The 15,841-nt window shown below is 45.1% G+C and overlaps 1 pseudogene; it reads left to right on the top strand.

The window, feature by feature from the left end:
* The first annotated feature begins 4,213 nt into the window (after positions 1–4,213).
* Positions 4,214–5,004, top strand: LOC118897149 (annotated as a pseudogene).
* The last annotated feature ends 10,837 nt before the right edge of the window (positions 5,005–15,841 follow it).

The raw sequence follows: 15,841 nt of genomic DNA on the forward strand, positions 1-15,841 counted from the left end.
CGTGGTTCAGCCAAACCCGTACCTCTTCTCGGATCTCCCAGCCAGATGCTCTCCCTGCTCCGAGAGCCAGCCTCCTAGCCCACTGGGGGAAGACGGTGGCAGTGACCCTCTGACCCCACCCTGGCTCACCGCCAGCCAGGCGCCCCAGCTCTCACCTTGCTTCCTTCCCCAAAGCAGCCACAGGAGAGGAGGGGACCCCCATTCCTTCCCGAGGCAGCCCCTGGCCGCCCCTTGCTTTCATCACTCCGAACTCTTCGGCCCCTCCCGCTCCTTACAGCATTTAAAACACCAGGTCTCCACCTGCTCTTCACCTGCTCCAGGCTGGGTTTTATTCCCTTCAGACAACCTTTCTTAAAGTGTACTTACTGCCTGCAGGGACTTGCCATCTCCGCCTCTGGCCTCCCGCCCTTTCCCCAGCCCTCTGTAGCCTGGCTTGCCTTTCACACCTCCACTGCCTCACTGCCAAACCCGTGGGCCATCTCAGTGCTTCTGTACCACTGACCCTGGTTCCCAAACTGGTCCCTCTGGTCCCTCTGCTGAGGTGATGCCCTGTAAACAGAATTCAAGGAAATAGCAATGAATGGAACAGAAAAATCATTTCATGTTGACAGGTATTTATAACGAAGGTACAAAAGCCATGAACTTCCATATGTGGGTTAAGAAGCATCAAATAGAAAGCAAAAACTGCTGGAAATGCAAAAGAAAAAAATCGACAAAAATACAATTGCATCTGAGACTAACACCCCACCATTATTTGCTTATGACTGATCAAGGAGGCAATAAGAACCTAGAGGATTTTAATAATTAATAAGGTTTAATAAGCAGGGATACATCAAGCTCTTACCCTAGAGAGAACACACCTTCTTTCACGTATACTTAGAACATCACCCAAAGCTGACTGCATATATCGAGAAATGAAAACCTGAAAAAGTTGGCCAAAGAAACAGTTTGGGCCACATTCTGTACCTTGAAGCAATAAAACTAGAGCTCACTAAAAGACGTTTACTTAGTTTTTCTTCTATCAATCAGAAAGTTTAAAAAATAAATATTACATCAGTAGGATTAGGTTTTTGAAAGAAATAATCTTCCAATTAAACAAGGTATACTGATGACATGCATTTATCTCGTTTCCTTTTCAAGCACCACCGTACTGACAGGACTGAAAAGATGATCACTCATAAGGGCAGAATTAATGTGGGAGGAGATATCAGTATGTAAGAGAATTCGAAAAGCTTTGGCAGATGGAGGTTGATGAAAGAGCATTGACTAAATTAGCAGAGGGCGAGATGAACCGGAAGTGAGCTGATCAGCCCTACGCGGTCCCAGCGTGATGGGAGGCCGAGCAAGGGTACCAGGTTGGAAACGGGGGAACCAGACCACAGCCTCCTCTCCCTGTTCTGCACAGCCAGGAAACTCCTCTTTACCACCTCACCTCTTGGTAAGGAACTGGACATTTACTCCCTGCAGGAATCGAGCCAGGTAGGCTCCAGATGAGGGGACACCAGGCAGAGCCGAGGGCTCTGCCAGGTGCAGGTCTGAAAGCAGTGGGGAGGGGTGAAGTGAGCTTCTGCTCTCAAGAGTGCCTGGCCCACAAGCACCCTCATGGCTCCCAGAATGCCCAGGGCCAGGCATCTGTCCCCCACCTGACTGGGAACATTCTTCTTTGGAAAAAACTGGCTTTGGAGAAAAGACCTCCAGATACTTCCCAAAGCAAAGACTGCATCACTGTTCCAACATCCTATATAATGAGACCCACTGATCAGTGCGTCCTGGGCCTATGCACACATGCACATGCAAAGAGCACAGACAGCCAAGAAAGTGTCCAATGAATAAAATAGATATGAACTTCCCCGGGCCTTTGCTTCACTAATGCTAACAAAGCCCCCTATTTGCAAATATAACAGCTCAAAAAGAAAAAAAAATTTCAAGGGAAAGGCCAAACAACCAGCCCAAGAAAGGAAACAGGAAATAGAGACAATGTAGGCAAGAGAAGAACATTAAAAAACAACCCCCTCCCCAAACTAGAATATCCTCAGGGAAATAAAACAACAATAGGATGCTATGAAAAAAAAAATCACAAAAGGGCTGCTGACAAAAATAAAATAACCAATAGGAGTGATGGAATACAAAGCTGAGGTATTCTTCCAGAAATAGAGAATGGGAGTGAGAACCAGACTTCAGACAATACTACAAAGCTACAGTAATCAAAACAGCGTGGTACTGGCACAAAAACAGACATAGGGATCAATGGAACAGAATAGAGAGCCCAGAAATAAACCCACATACCTACAGTCAATTAATCATCAACAAAGGAGTCAAGAATATAGAATGGAGAAAAGACAGTCTTTTCAGCAAGTGGTGTTGGGAAGGTTGAACAGCCACATGTAAATCAAAGAAGTTAGAACACACCCTCACACCATACGCAAAAATAAACTCAAAATGGCTTAAAGACTTAAATATAAGACATGACATCTGGGGCTTCCCTGGTGGCTCAGTGGTTAAGAATCCACCTGCCAATACAGGGGACATGGGTTCGAGCCCTTGTCTGGGAAGATTCCACATGCCGCGGAGCTACTAAGCCCGTGCGCCACAACTACTGAAGCCCACACGCCTACAGCCTGTGCTCCAAAACAAGAGAAGCCACTGCAACAAGAAGCCCGCACACCGCAACAAAGAGTAGCCCCTGCTCGCCACAACTAGAGAAAGCCCAAGCACAGCAACAAAGACCCAATGCAGCCATAAATAAATAAATAAACAAATAAATAAATAAATAAAAAATAAGACGTGACACCATAAAATTCTTAGAGCACATAGGCAAAACATTCTCTGACATAAATCATACAAATGTTTTCTTAGTCTCCCAAGCAATAGAAATAAATAAAAGCAAAAATAAATAAACAGGACCTAGTCAAACTTATAAGCTTTTGTACAGCAAAGGAAACCATAAACAAAATGAAAAGATGACCTATGGACTGGGAGAAAATATTTGCAAATGATGCAACTGTCAAGGGCTTAATTTCCAAAATATACAAACAGCCCATACAACTCAATACAATAAAACAAACAACCCAATCGAAAAATGGGCAAAAGACCCGAATAGATATTTCTCCAAAGAAGACATACAGATGGGCAACAGGCACATGCAAAGATGCTCAACATCATTAATTATTAGAGAAATGAAAATCAAAACTATAATGAGGGACCACCTCACACTGGTCAGAAGGGCCATCATGAATGGATAAAGATGTGGTACATGTATGATCCAGCAATCCCACTACTGGGCTTATACCCAGAGAAAACCATAATTCAAAGACACATGCACCCCAATGTTCATTGCAGCACTATTTACAATAGCCAGGTCATGGAAGCAACCTAAATGCCCATCGACAGACGAATGGATAAAGAAGTTGTGGTACATATATACAATGCAATATTACTCAGCCATAAAAAGGAATGAAATTGGGTCATTTGTTGAGACATGGATAGATCTAGAGACTGTCATACAGAGTGAAGTAAGTCAGAAAGAGAAAAACAAATATCGTTTATTAACGCATGTATGTGGAACCTAGAAAAATGGTACAGATGAACCAGTTTGCAGGGCAGAAGTTGAGACACAGATGCAGAGAACAAACGTATGGACACCAAGGGGGGAAAGCCACAGGGGTGTGGGGATGGTGGTGTGATGGATTGGGCGATTGGGATTGACATGTATACACTGATGTGTGTAAAATTGATGACTAATAACCTGTTGTATAAAAAAATAAATAAAATAAAATTCAAAAATTAAAAAAAAAACCTAAAAAAAAAGAGATGTGGTACATATATACAATGAAATACTACTCAGCCATATAGAAGAATGAAATAATGCCATTTGCAGCAACCTGTATGGACCTAGAGATTATCATACTATGTGAAGTATGTCAGAGAGAGAAAGACAAATACCATATATCCCTTTTATGTGGAATCTAAAATATGACACAGAATGAACTTATCTACAAAACAGAAACAGACTCACAGACATAGAGAACAGACATGTGGTTGCCAAGGGGGAGGGTGGGGTGGGAGAGGGATAGATTGGGAGTTTGTGGTAGGAAGATGCAAACTATTTTATACAGAATGGATAAACAACAAGGTCCTACTGTATAGCACAAGGAACTATATTCAATATCCTGTGATAAACCACAATGGAGCGCTTTTCATGCCTAGCACAGCCATGGCTTGTGGTCCCAAGAAGCACCTGAAGTGCATAGCAGCTCCAAAGCATTGGACGCTGGATAAACCAACTGGTGCATTTGCTCCTTGTCCATCTACCGGTCCCCACGAGCTGAGGGAATGTCTCCCCCTAATTATTTTCCTAAGGAACAGACTTAAGTATGCCCTAACAGGAGAAGAACTAAAGAAGATCTTCATGCAGCATTTCATTAAGATTGATGGCAAGGTCCGCACTGATATAACCTACCCTGCTGGTTTTACGGACGTCATCAGCATTGACAAGACTGGAGAGAATTTTTGTCTGATCTATGACACCAAGGATCACTTTGTTGCTCATCATACTACACCTGAGGAGGCGAAGTATAAGTTGTGCAAAATGAGAAAGATCTTTGTGGGGACAAAAGGAATCCCTCATCTGGTGAACCATGATGCTCTTACCATTGGCTACACTGATCCCCTCATCAAGGTGAATGACACCATTCAGATTGATTTGGAGACTGGCAAGATTACTGATTTCATCAAATTTGACACTGGTAACCTGTGCATGGTGACTGGAGGTGCTAACTGGGAAGAACTGGTGTGATCACCAACCGGGAGAGACATCCTGGTTCTTTTGATGTAGTTCATGTGAAAGATGCCAATGGCAACAGCTTTGCCACCTGGCTCTCCAACATTTTCATTATTGGCAAAGGCAACAAACTGTGGATCTCTCTTCCCCATGGAAAGGGTATCCACCTTACCAGTGCTGAGGAGAGAGACAAGAGACTGGCGGCCAAACAGAGCAGTGGATAAAATGATCTCTAGGCAACATGAATGGAAGTCTTTGTACTTAATTAAAGACAATACTGCACTAAAAAAAAAAAAACCACAATGGAAAAGAATATGAAAAAGAATGTATATGTATGTATATATACATGTATGTATGTATAACTGAATCACTTTGCTGTACAGTAGAAATTAATACAAATTGTAAATCAAATGTAATTCAATAAAATAAATTTTAAAAAAAAGAAAATGGGAGTGAGAGGAAAAAAATCTAGAAGCTCAGTCCAGGATATCTAACATCCAACTATTGGGAATTCCTAAAGGAGGGAAAAGAAAAGGAAAGGGGAAAATGATCAAAGGAATCATAAAAGCATATTTTCCAGAGTTGGAGGAAGAACTCAAGTGTTCAGGATGAAAGAACCCAGCACAATGGATGGAAAAAGAGCCCCTCCAGGGCACAGCGTCATAATTCCCAGACATACCAGAGCTGTGTGGATCCGTGCTGGCGTTAGCCAGGAGCCCAGGGGAAGGAAGCAGTGGCTGAGTACATGGGCCTAAGTGAGGAGATGGGAACCATGGCTCTGGAGAGCAGAGAGGGTCTGTTGTTCCTGAAAATTCCTGGTGGAGAGTCTCAGCGAGAGATCCTGGTAAGAAACGGTGAGGTTACATTGAGACCAATCAGCATGATCATGTGCTGTTCTCTGGCTACAGTCAAGACTAGTTAATGCCCTACAGGGCTATAAAACCACTAGCAATGTGGGTGACAAAAATCCACAAGTGAACATGTAATACACACGCTATGTACATACATACGTAGTGAATGGCAAGTCAAGTAAAGATGTATTCTCCCAGGTGATAGAATAGTCCCGGGGTGGTCCTCTTAACAATATTCCAGTGGGACACTGGGATGACAAGTTGGGATGACAAGCTGGCCTCCTTTTGCCTTAATTCCAAGTTTGGGTGATTTTTCTGAACACCCCTTGACAAGGCAAAGCACAAAGCTTCAGTGACCTGGCAGCAATGTGAGTAACTAAAGCAGGCCCACATCAGAGGACACTCAGACCCAGTGTTGAGAGACAACAGGGAGAGGTGGGGATTGGGGACAACTGGAGAGCACACACCCTTTCTCCAGGTGTGGCTCCTCCTCGGCATCAGGGACCATTGCCATGGATTTACATACCATCCATTCTCTGCTCACTGACTCCCACATTTTTATACCCAGCTCCACTGCTCCCTGAGCCCTTCACAGGGCCTGTGTCCACTTGGCATCAGGTTTGATATGACCCCAAAACCTGTTCCTCCCTTCATTTTCTAACCCACCAAAATGGCTCTGCCATCCTCCCAGTTGCTCGAGCCAAGAGCCAAATGTGACTTCTTGATTCTTGTGCATTAAAAAGAATGGATAACAGCAAAGGAAATTGTAAACAAAATGAAAAGACAACCTATGAAATGGGAGAAAATATTTACGAACGATGCAACCGACAAGGGATTAATTTCCAAAATATACAAACACCTCATACAACTCAATAAAAAAAAAAACCCAATCAAACAATGGGCAAAAGACCTAAATAGGCATTTCTCCAAAGAAGACATACAGATGGCCAACAGACACATGAAACGATGCTCAACATCACTAATTATTAGAGAAATGCAAATCAAAACTACGAGATATCACCTCATACTGGTCAGAATGGCTATCATCAAAAATGTCTATAAATAATAAATGCTGGAGAGGGTGTGGAGCAAAGGGAACCCTCCTACACTGTTGGTGGGAATGTCAATTGGTGCAGCCACTATGGAGAACAGTATGGAGGTTCCTTAGAAAACTAAAAATAGAGTCACCACATGATCCAGTAATCCCACTCCTGGGCATATATATAGAAAAGATGAAAATTCTAATTCGACAAGATACATGCACCCAATGTTCATTGCAGCACTGTTTACAATAGCCAAGACATGGGAGCAACCTAAATGCCCTTAAACAAATGAATGGTTAAAGAAGATGTGGTATATATACACAATGTACTATTACTCAGCCATGAAAAACAATGAAATAATGCTATTTGCAGCAACATGAATGGACCTAGAGATTATCATACTAAGTGAAGTAAGTCAGACAGAGAAAGACAAATATATGATATGATTTTTATGTGGAATCTAAGAAAATGATACAAATGAACTCATTTACAAAACAGAAATAGACTCACAGATACTGAAAACTAACTTATGGTTACCAAAGGGGAAAGGGGAGTGGGGGAGAGATAAACGAGGAGTTTGGGATTAGCAGATACACACTACTATATATAAAATAGATAAGCAACAAGGACCTACTGTATAGCGCAGGGAACTATATTCTATAACTTGTAATAATCTATAATGGAAAAGAATCTGAAAAAGAAATTATATAAATAAATGAATATTATATATATGTATATATATTTTATACATATAACTGAATCACTTTGCTGTACACCTGAAACTAACACAACACTGTAAATCAACTATACTTCAACTACAAAAATTTTAAAAGAAAGAAAAGATACATGCATCCCAGTGTTCATAGCAGCACTATTGACAAAAACCAAGACATGGGAGCCACCTAAGTGTCCATCAACAGATGAATGGATAAAGATTATATATATATATGTGTATATATATATATATATATATATATATATATATATATATTTACTGTATAGCATAGGCAACTGTCTTGAATATCTTGTAACAACCAATGAGGGAAAAGAATCTGAAAAAGAATTTATACATATTATATATATACACACACACACATACATATAACTGAATCACTTTCTGTACACCTAAAATTAACAGTATTGTAAATCAATTATCGTTCAATTTTTAAAATCATATTAAAAAAGGATGGATAGATTTGGAATGATGTTCATCATATATTATGTATGAAAGGCAAGCAGTAGATTGGTATACCCATTCCTTTAAAGAAAATTAAATAAATTACATCACATAATAAGTTACATAGAAGAACTATGTGGAAGCAAACATATACTATTAATAGTAACTTCCTCCAGGGAATGGTGCTCAGCAGGGTGGAAGGGAGGACTTGCACGTTCTACTTTATATTCCTGTTATTGTTTGAATATTTTACGACCAGTTTTTATTTTTTGTTTTGATATGGAGCCATTTAAGAATAAAACATATCCATATAATAAAACGCTACACAGCCATTACATTCGTAGAAGAAGAATAAATGACATTGAAAGATGTTAATAATACATTAGGTGTAAAAGCTGATAACAGAATCATATGTCCAGAAGGATTCTAGCTTAGTTTTAAAAAAATCTATTTGCAAAAAGAGGTCTGGATTAGGTGATAGTAGTGTATGTAAGAGCCAGAGCTTGGGCATAAGGGAGACCTGGGTTTCAGCCTTAATGGCTGTTGATTTGCCTATGATCTTAGGTAAATTGGGAAAGTCCTCTCAGTCTCAGTTTCCTTAACTGTAAAGTAGGGATAACAGTATCTACACTATAGAGAGGTATTCTGTAAGGATTTGCTGAAATAATGCTTGTCACCCCTAAACTTAGCACCGTTACTGACACATAATAGATAAATGCTACCTGCTCTGGGAGCAATAATGATTATTCTAATAAAATCTTCAAATAATAATTATTAGGGATATATACCAAGGTGTTAACAAAACACTGACCTAGAGATAATAAATGGCTTTTTATTCCCCCCTCCCATCTCTGTGCTTAATCAGTATTTTCTAAGTTTCTTTTTTCTGACCATACTTTTGCTTTTGTAATAAAAACATATTTGAAAAATAGAATATCGCAAGCCAATAGCCAACATTATCCTTAAGAGTAAAACATAACAGCCATTCCCAATGAGGTAAGGAACGACTTAGGTGCAGGACTCTGCTGCGTTTCAAGGCAAAAAGGCAGGAAAGAAACTAACTAAACTATTGAGAAAGAGAAGACAAAAGTTAGGGTCATCTTCTTAGAATTTCCCTGGGAATCAACCAAAAAATGCTCCTGTTTTAGTAAAGTGGCTGCATACACAATAAATATACAAAATTGAAACTGCTTCCCCAGACACCAGTTGGTAGCTATTAACAGAGTGGGCCTGTGGGTAGCAGGAGAGGCAGGTGGACAGGAGACCTCAAATCTGGACAACCTGGTGAGGTTGTACACACAGTGTGGTTGGTGACCAGCCCCCGGGCCAGGGAAAGAGCCAGTCTCCACAGCATACCCCACAGTGCACCCAAGCCCCGATCTTATTCTCATGAACGGTACAGTTATACTGCACTGTTACTGAATTTGTATTAAAACAGTCATGTATTCAACATAAATGTTTAACATTTACTGCTATTTTGGTGACTTATGGCACAGCCCTTTACTCCTAAATACTGCAGTGAATATTTACTAAGATTAGAGATATTCTCTTACATAATCACAGTATAGTTACCCACCTCAATTTAACACTGTTACAGACTTTTCTCTCATCTAATATTCACATTCCAACATTCTCAGTAGAACCAGTAATGTCCTTTTATACTATTTTTTCCCTCCAGCACAGGATCCAGTCTGGGGTCAGAGATTGCATTCGGCTGTCATGTCTCTTTAGCCTCGTTTAATCTGGAACATTTCTATGACTGCTCTTTATCTTTTATGACATTGACATTGGAAGAATACAACCAACCATTCCTCCCCCAACCTCCACCTGCCCTTTTAAATAAAAATAGAGTTTTGCATTTGTCTGATGTTTCCTTGTGACTAGTTTCTAGTTATTCATTCTTGGCCAAAATACTGCAGAGAGCATATATTGAGTCCTTCTTAGACTAATACACCTGGAGGCACATGACACCTGTCTATCCCTCCCTGGAGATGTTAATTTTGATCACCTGATCAGGGTGTGGCCCAATGTCTCCACTGTATAATTACTGGGGTTTTTTTTGTTTTTTGTTCTTGCTTGCAGCTAATATGCAGTCTGTGGGGAGATAGTCCGACATCATACAAATATCTTGCTCATTGCCAAAACATCCCATTAGATTTAGCAACCCTTAATGATTCTTGAGTGATCCAGTCTTTACTAGGATGGTTGCAAAGGATGGCTTTCCAGTTCTAGCATTTCTTCCACTTCACTGGTTGACTCAGAATTTTACTGTAGCAAAGGTCCTCCATTCTTCCTATGTATTTGCTTATCTATTATCAGTGTGGACTCATAAATGTCTGTTTTTATGGGCTTATAATTCATTACTCTACTTGATTGTTTTGGTGCTCAAACACTCCCAGATTTGGCCACTGGGAGCCCCTCCAAGCCGGTGCCCATGTCCTGTGACATGCCCTCGATGTGGTTTTTGAACATTCCCTTACTTTCTAGCCTCACAAGATGTCCCAGGCTCATCACGTACTTACCCTGCCCCAGCTCTGGGATTAGTCATTTCTCTGAGGAACTCTGGGGAATGGAATTACAGACCAAGAGCTGAGAGCTGCTAGAATATCCTTCCTTCTTGACCTTTTCAGCAGACAGAGCTAGGAAATAAATGTATTGTGTGTGTGTGTGTGTGTATACAAATATACATTCAAAGATGTATACATGTGCACATATATATACACATTTTAGAAATCATGAGTTTGCATCTATATCTCCAAATCCATGGAATCTGAAGTTTAACAAGTGTTCTGAGTGACGCCTGAGATCAGAGGATGGGGAGGTGGAGCTGCTCCCGGACCCCTGCCCCCAGTGGGAGGGGTGCGGGCACAGCCCGTATGGAGGAACGGACAAGCATGCCAACCTGGAGGGCAAATTCCCAGGGAGATTCCTTCCTGGACTGTCGTCTCCGCTGGCAGTGAGTCTTGCTTTGCTCTCCACGGTACACCAAGCCTTAGGGTACCAGTCTGCGGAAGTCTCTCCGTAGGTCCTGAATGATGCTGAAGTAACTCAAATGATGCTTCTTCAATAAATGGGAGTGTGCTGCTAAGAAAAAGGAGGGACTTTGAAAAGAAAAACTTGGGATTAAAGCATATCATTGCTAAGAGCGAAAAACAGAACACGTGTGCTTAAAAGTCAAAGTCGTGGTCCATGCTAGAACTTCGGCTTGAAGAATTATCTAAGAATATTGCAAAAGACAAATAATTGGAAATCTGGAGAATTAAACAATCATACTAGCAGAAAAGCAGGCAAACGATATGAAATGTCAAGTCACAAAGAAGGAATACAAACGGACAGTAAATAGGTGAGAATATGCCCATTCGAACTAGTAATTCAAGAAAAGCAAATGAGTACAGCAATGAAAATATGTTTTTGGTCTAACAGTGTTTAGGTAATAGAAACAAAAAAGGAATCAACCTAAGTAGAGAAAAATATATTGAGAAAATATAAGTGCTGTGATTCTGCTGCATCAGGTATCACAGCAGATTGTCTAGGTGAATTTGTTTTCTGTTATTAGGCTGTAGGGTCCAAGTTTATTCAACTTTGTACACTTAGCACCTAACATGATGCTTGGCACAAAGTAGGTTCATAAAAGGAAAGGTCGTATTTCTTGACCACAGAGCAATAATAGTAGGAATTAATCACAAAAGTTTATCTGCCGCTTGGAGATTCAAAATGCATGTAGAAGCGTGTGTGCAAATGTATGTGTGTGTGTAGGTGTGAGAGCCAGGGACACTAGCTGTGATGGGTGTGGCGTGGGTCCGTGTGGGTAGGTACAGCCTACACGTTGGGATGGGATGTGTTTGAGCGTGGTTCTGTCCAGGTGTGTTTGAGCATGGTTCTGTGCAGGTGTGTTTGAGCGTGGTTCTGTCCAGGTGTGTTTGAGCGTGGTTCTGTCCAGGTGTGTTTGAGCGTGGTTCTGTCCAGGTGGTCTGTATATCAGTGTGCGTATGTGTTGGGCTGCACTCCACAGGCCTGCAAGCCTTGCAGTTGTCCAGCCTCAAGACCAAAGAAAGAGCCTGGAAACAGCCACAGAGACAGCAGTGGTTTATTGGACAGGGGATCTTACACGTCCAAAACAAAGGGTCCTGGAGCAACACCCCACCGTGTACAGCAGGTGGCAGGCACGACATGGCAGCCATCTTGGCTACTCAGGGGAGAAGGAGGCTGCCATTTACAGGGGAACTGATGTCAGGTTGGCTCATCAGTCACCAGGGAAACCCGCGGCTGGGGCCCGTCCCTCACCGCCCCTCCGGTTAATGACCATCACCATCACGAGGGCAGATGTTTCCCTTTAAGAAACTAGCAGGTGGAGCCGTTCTGGCCTAAGGACTAGAACAATTACTAGCTGGGGAAGGGGGTAAAGATGCTCAGGTGACAGCGAGTAGGAGAAGCAGGGCCTGGTCGAGCAGGGGAGATACAGAGAGCAAGAGAGCCGCCATCTTGAGTGGCCTGACCACACACTCCACCCCTACGTCCCCTGCGCGACCCTTAGCATCTGGGTGGCCCCTCTTCCGCAATATCCCTGGGGTCCGGTATGTAGAGGGGCACTGCGACCAGAAACCACACGTGCCATACAGACAGCAGCACCTAACGAGTATCAAGCGTAAGACAGGCATTTATCCGGTCAATTTTTCCTGGGAGTCCAGAGCAGGACGACAGTGGCATCTCGCTGGAGACCCAACAGTCAGACTCCTTTCGCAGTGAGGCAGCCGCTGTTGCCCAGCCCGCAAGCAGATTCCTCCCGCCCAGACTAGGGACCTAAGATGTGTAACAGGCACGATACAGGGGAGATCGTGACCACTGAGCAAAATACGAGCGGTGACAGCATGCTGAGATAACACCACCCCTCCCCGTGGTCATCGCCCTGGCCTGCGGTGCCGTGCCACGTAACAAGCACATAACAATCGACCGCAGGGCTAACACAGTGCTGCTTTCTCCAGCAGGCAAAAATCTGTCCTATTCCCCACGGGGCAGGGAACGCAAATCACCAGGGACTTACCTGCCAGCCCCAGGGCCATCTTACAGTGTGCTCCCCGGGGGTAGATCGGATGGCAAGGGCAAAAGTCAGTTATCGTCTTGGCCAATAGTTGTCGACGGCCCTTTGGTGGTCAAGAGTCGTACTCGGATGGGGACTTGTTGGCTCTGGGTTAACATAGCGTAGGCACGGGGACGACGGCTCCGGGGATGCTCAGTGATCGTTCCTGGGCTTCAGTCAGCCTCCCGATCCACAGCTGAGAGCAGGTTCCCATCTCTACGGTTAACTGGCCCAGCAGCCTTTCAGTTAGGTCGGCAGCAGTGGGGCTGTAGGGCGGGTGAAAACGGCAGCGTGTGGCATTCTTAGGGGCCCATTCCTCAACTTCAGCGTGCGTCCCTTGGTCACTAGTGATATTCACAGGGGTCCCATATGTCACACACAGCTGTTCTAGACCCCCAGTGGTGGGTTTCTGCGTTGCTCAACAACGTGGGTAGGACTTTTGTAATGTCTTCCACCTGTTACCACACACCGTAGGCTGCGTATAGCTCCGCCCCCTCCCGCAGCTGGGACCAGAAGCCCCAGGGTACTCTAGTATATTGCCATTGCCACAGGCCTCAACCAGGGCTTTGCGGGGAACTGGCCACAAGCCTGCCTCTGAGTTAATATCCCTAAAGCCTGTGTCTGTAGCCGTTTAGGGGTGGAGGGTGTGGGTATCTCGTCTTACCCAACCAGAGAACGCCTAAGTGTTTGACAGCTATGCCAGGTCTGTACATTGTGTCTGTGCTCTCCAGCCAGCCCCGTGCAGTCAGATGAGCCAGGCGCACGGGGCTGCTACTTATAAACTGGAGAGTGAGGTTAACAGAACAACATCAGTATAGCGGAAGATAAAGACACCTCTCACAGTGGTCAGCTGTCGCAGGGCTCCAAGTGCTAGCGGACGGCCCCCGCACCCCGCGCCTCCCCGATCACCCCACAGTTTTCGGTTCCCCGTCCTTACCTTCCAACATCTCCGCGTTCACGGGAGTTTCCTCGGCTTCCTGGCTGACAGCTGTTGGGCTGCACCCCGCAGGCCTGCAAGTCTTGTAGTTGCCCAGCCATGAGACCAAAGAAAGAGCCTGGAAACAGCCAGAGACATCAATGGTTAATCGGATAAAGTGTCTTACACGTTCGAACCAGAGGATCCTGGAGCAACACCCCGCCGTGGGCAGTAGGCAGGACGTGGCAGCCATGTTAGCTACTTGAGGGAGAAGGAGGCTGCCATTTATAGGGCAATTGACGTCAGGTTGGCTCATCAGTCACCAGGGAAACCAGCGGCTGGGGCCCCTCCCTCACCGCATTTCGGGTTAACGACCATTAGCCTAAGGACTAGAACGATCTCTAGCTGGGGAAGGGGGTGGTGATGCTCACGTGACAGGGTGTAGGAGAAGCAGGGCCTGGTCGAGCAGGGGATCTACAGAGAGCAAGAGAGCCGCCATCTTGAGTGTCCTGACCATATAGTGACGTGTCCCAGTTTAGTTTGTACAGAGCAGTGGTCAGGGTGCGTGACACGTGCCGAAGGCAGAAGCTCAGGCCCATGGGGCCCCAGGAGGTAGGGCAGAGGCAGATGCGTTGTGCCCTGGCCAGACTGTGGGCGTCAGCAGCTGAGTCCCTGGCTGGCCTGTCCATAGGTCCTGCTGCAGCTGTGACCAAGGGCCAGGGGACACAGGGGCGGGGGTGGGGGAGCAGGGAGACACAGGATGGGGGCTGGTGGGGGGCAGGAGGACAGCACAATGCCTTCAGACCATCTCTCTGCAAGCAGCACTCAAAGTCAGCCCCCAGCACTGGTCCCTGCCCAACCTACAATCTCCCTTCCAGGTCATCCCCTCTTCCTTTCAAGCTATAGACAGGCAGTGAGTTCAAGGTCCTCCCACTCCCACTGGAGGTTTGGGGAAACAGTCCTGGCAAGAGGAGGGGGGCAACGTGTTCATTATAGGAAATGAGCAGCACAATTGCATTCTAATAAATCAGTGCAGATTTCCGAGCAGCACGGCGTCTCACGGGCTCCGCGGGCCGTGGAATTCAATATGATATGCTTCAGCCTGTCAGCTAATGGGCTGCTGCTGGATGCCATGTGATCCAACCTTCCCGGGGACGTTAAACGATGCTGAAAAGTGGCCCAGATTTATCTATCGGTGCAGTGTGTGTCCCTGCCTGTGGGCATGTAGGGAAATGACAAGTTGTGAAAACAGGTCTTTGTGAGCAAGGTGGGAGGGGACAGGGTTTTCAGGGCTGCCCTGTGCTGGGGTTGTCGCCAGCTCACCCAGGTGACACACGGCTCCACGACATAGAGCATCAGTTTCCCCACCTGTTAAATCCATTATTTGATTACTATTCCCTCTCTCACCTGTCATTCATTCATTCATTCATTCCCAGAACATTCCACCTACTATGTACTGAGTTGTGTGCTAGGCGCTGCCAGGGCTGCCAACGGGATGGACAAGGCCCTGCCCTCCTGGAGGGAGGGGAGAGGGCATTAAACAACTGCCATGAGAAGCGCCATCAATTCTCATGGCCCTTTATCACCGGGGCCGCCGCCAGCTTCCTGTTGCCGGGCACACCGTCCCACTCCGTGGTCCACCCTCCAATCCTAACCTCAGTTATCTTTCCAACCACAGCCCCGATCACAGTGTCCTCTGAACACTCTCCAGTGGCGAGGAGGACATCATCAGGGTGGCCTGCGCCACCTGCAGGACTGGCCCTCTGCCAGCCTCCCCTGCCCACGCTGTCCTCGTTCTCTGAGCCGGATCTGCGCGCAGGGCCTCCCTCCGTGCTGCCTCCTCTCTGCTCTGCTCTGCTCACCTCTCTGCTCTTAGTTAACCACCGTCCATCTCACAGCATCAGGTGGGCAGGGCCACGTCTGGTTTTGCTCGCATCCTCGCCTCCCCAGGGTTGGCACGGTGCTGGCCCGGGGAACGTGCTCAGTAGCTAATGACT

This window comes from Balaenoptera musculus, chromosome 6, assembly GCF_009873245.2.
Source record: "Balaenoptera musculus isolate JJ_BM4_2016_0621 chromosome 6, mBalMus1.pri.v3, whole genome shotgun sequence".
In the NCBI taxonomy this organism is placed as follows: Eukaryota; Metazoa; Chordata; class Mammalia; order Artiodactyla; family Balaenopteridae; genus Balaenoptera; species Balaenoptera musculus.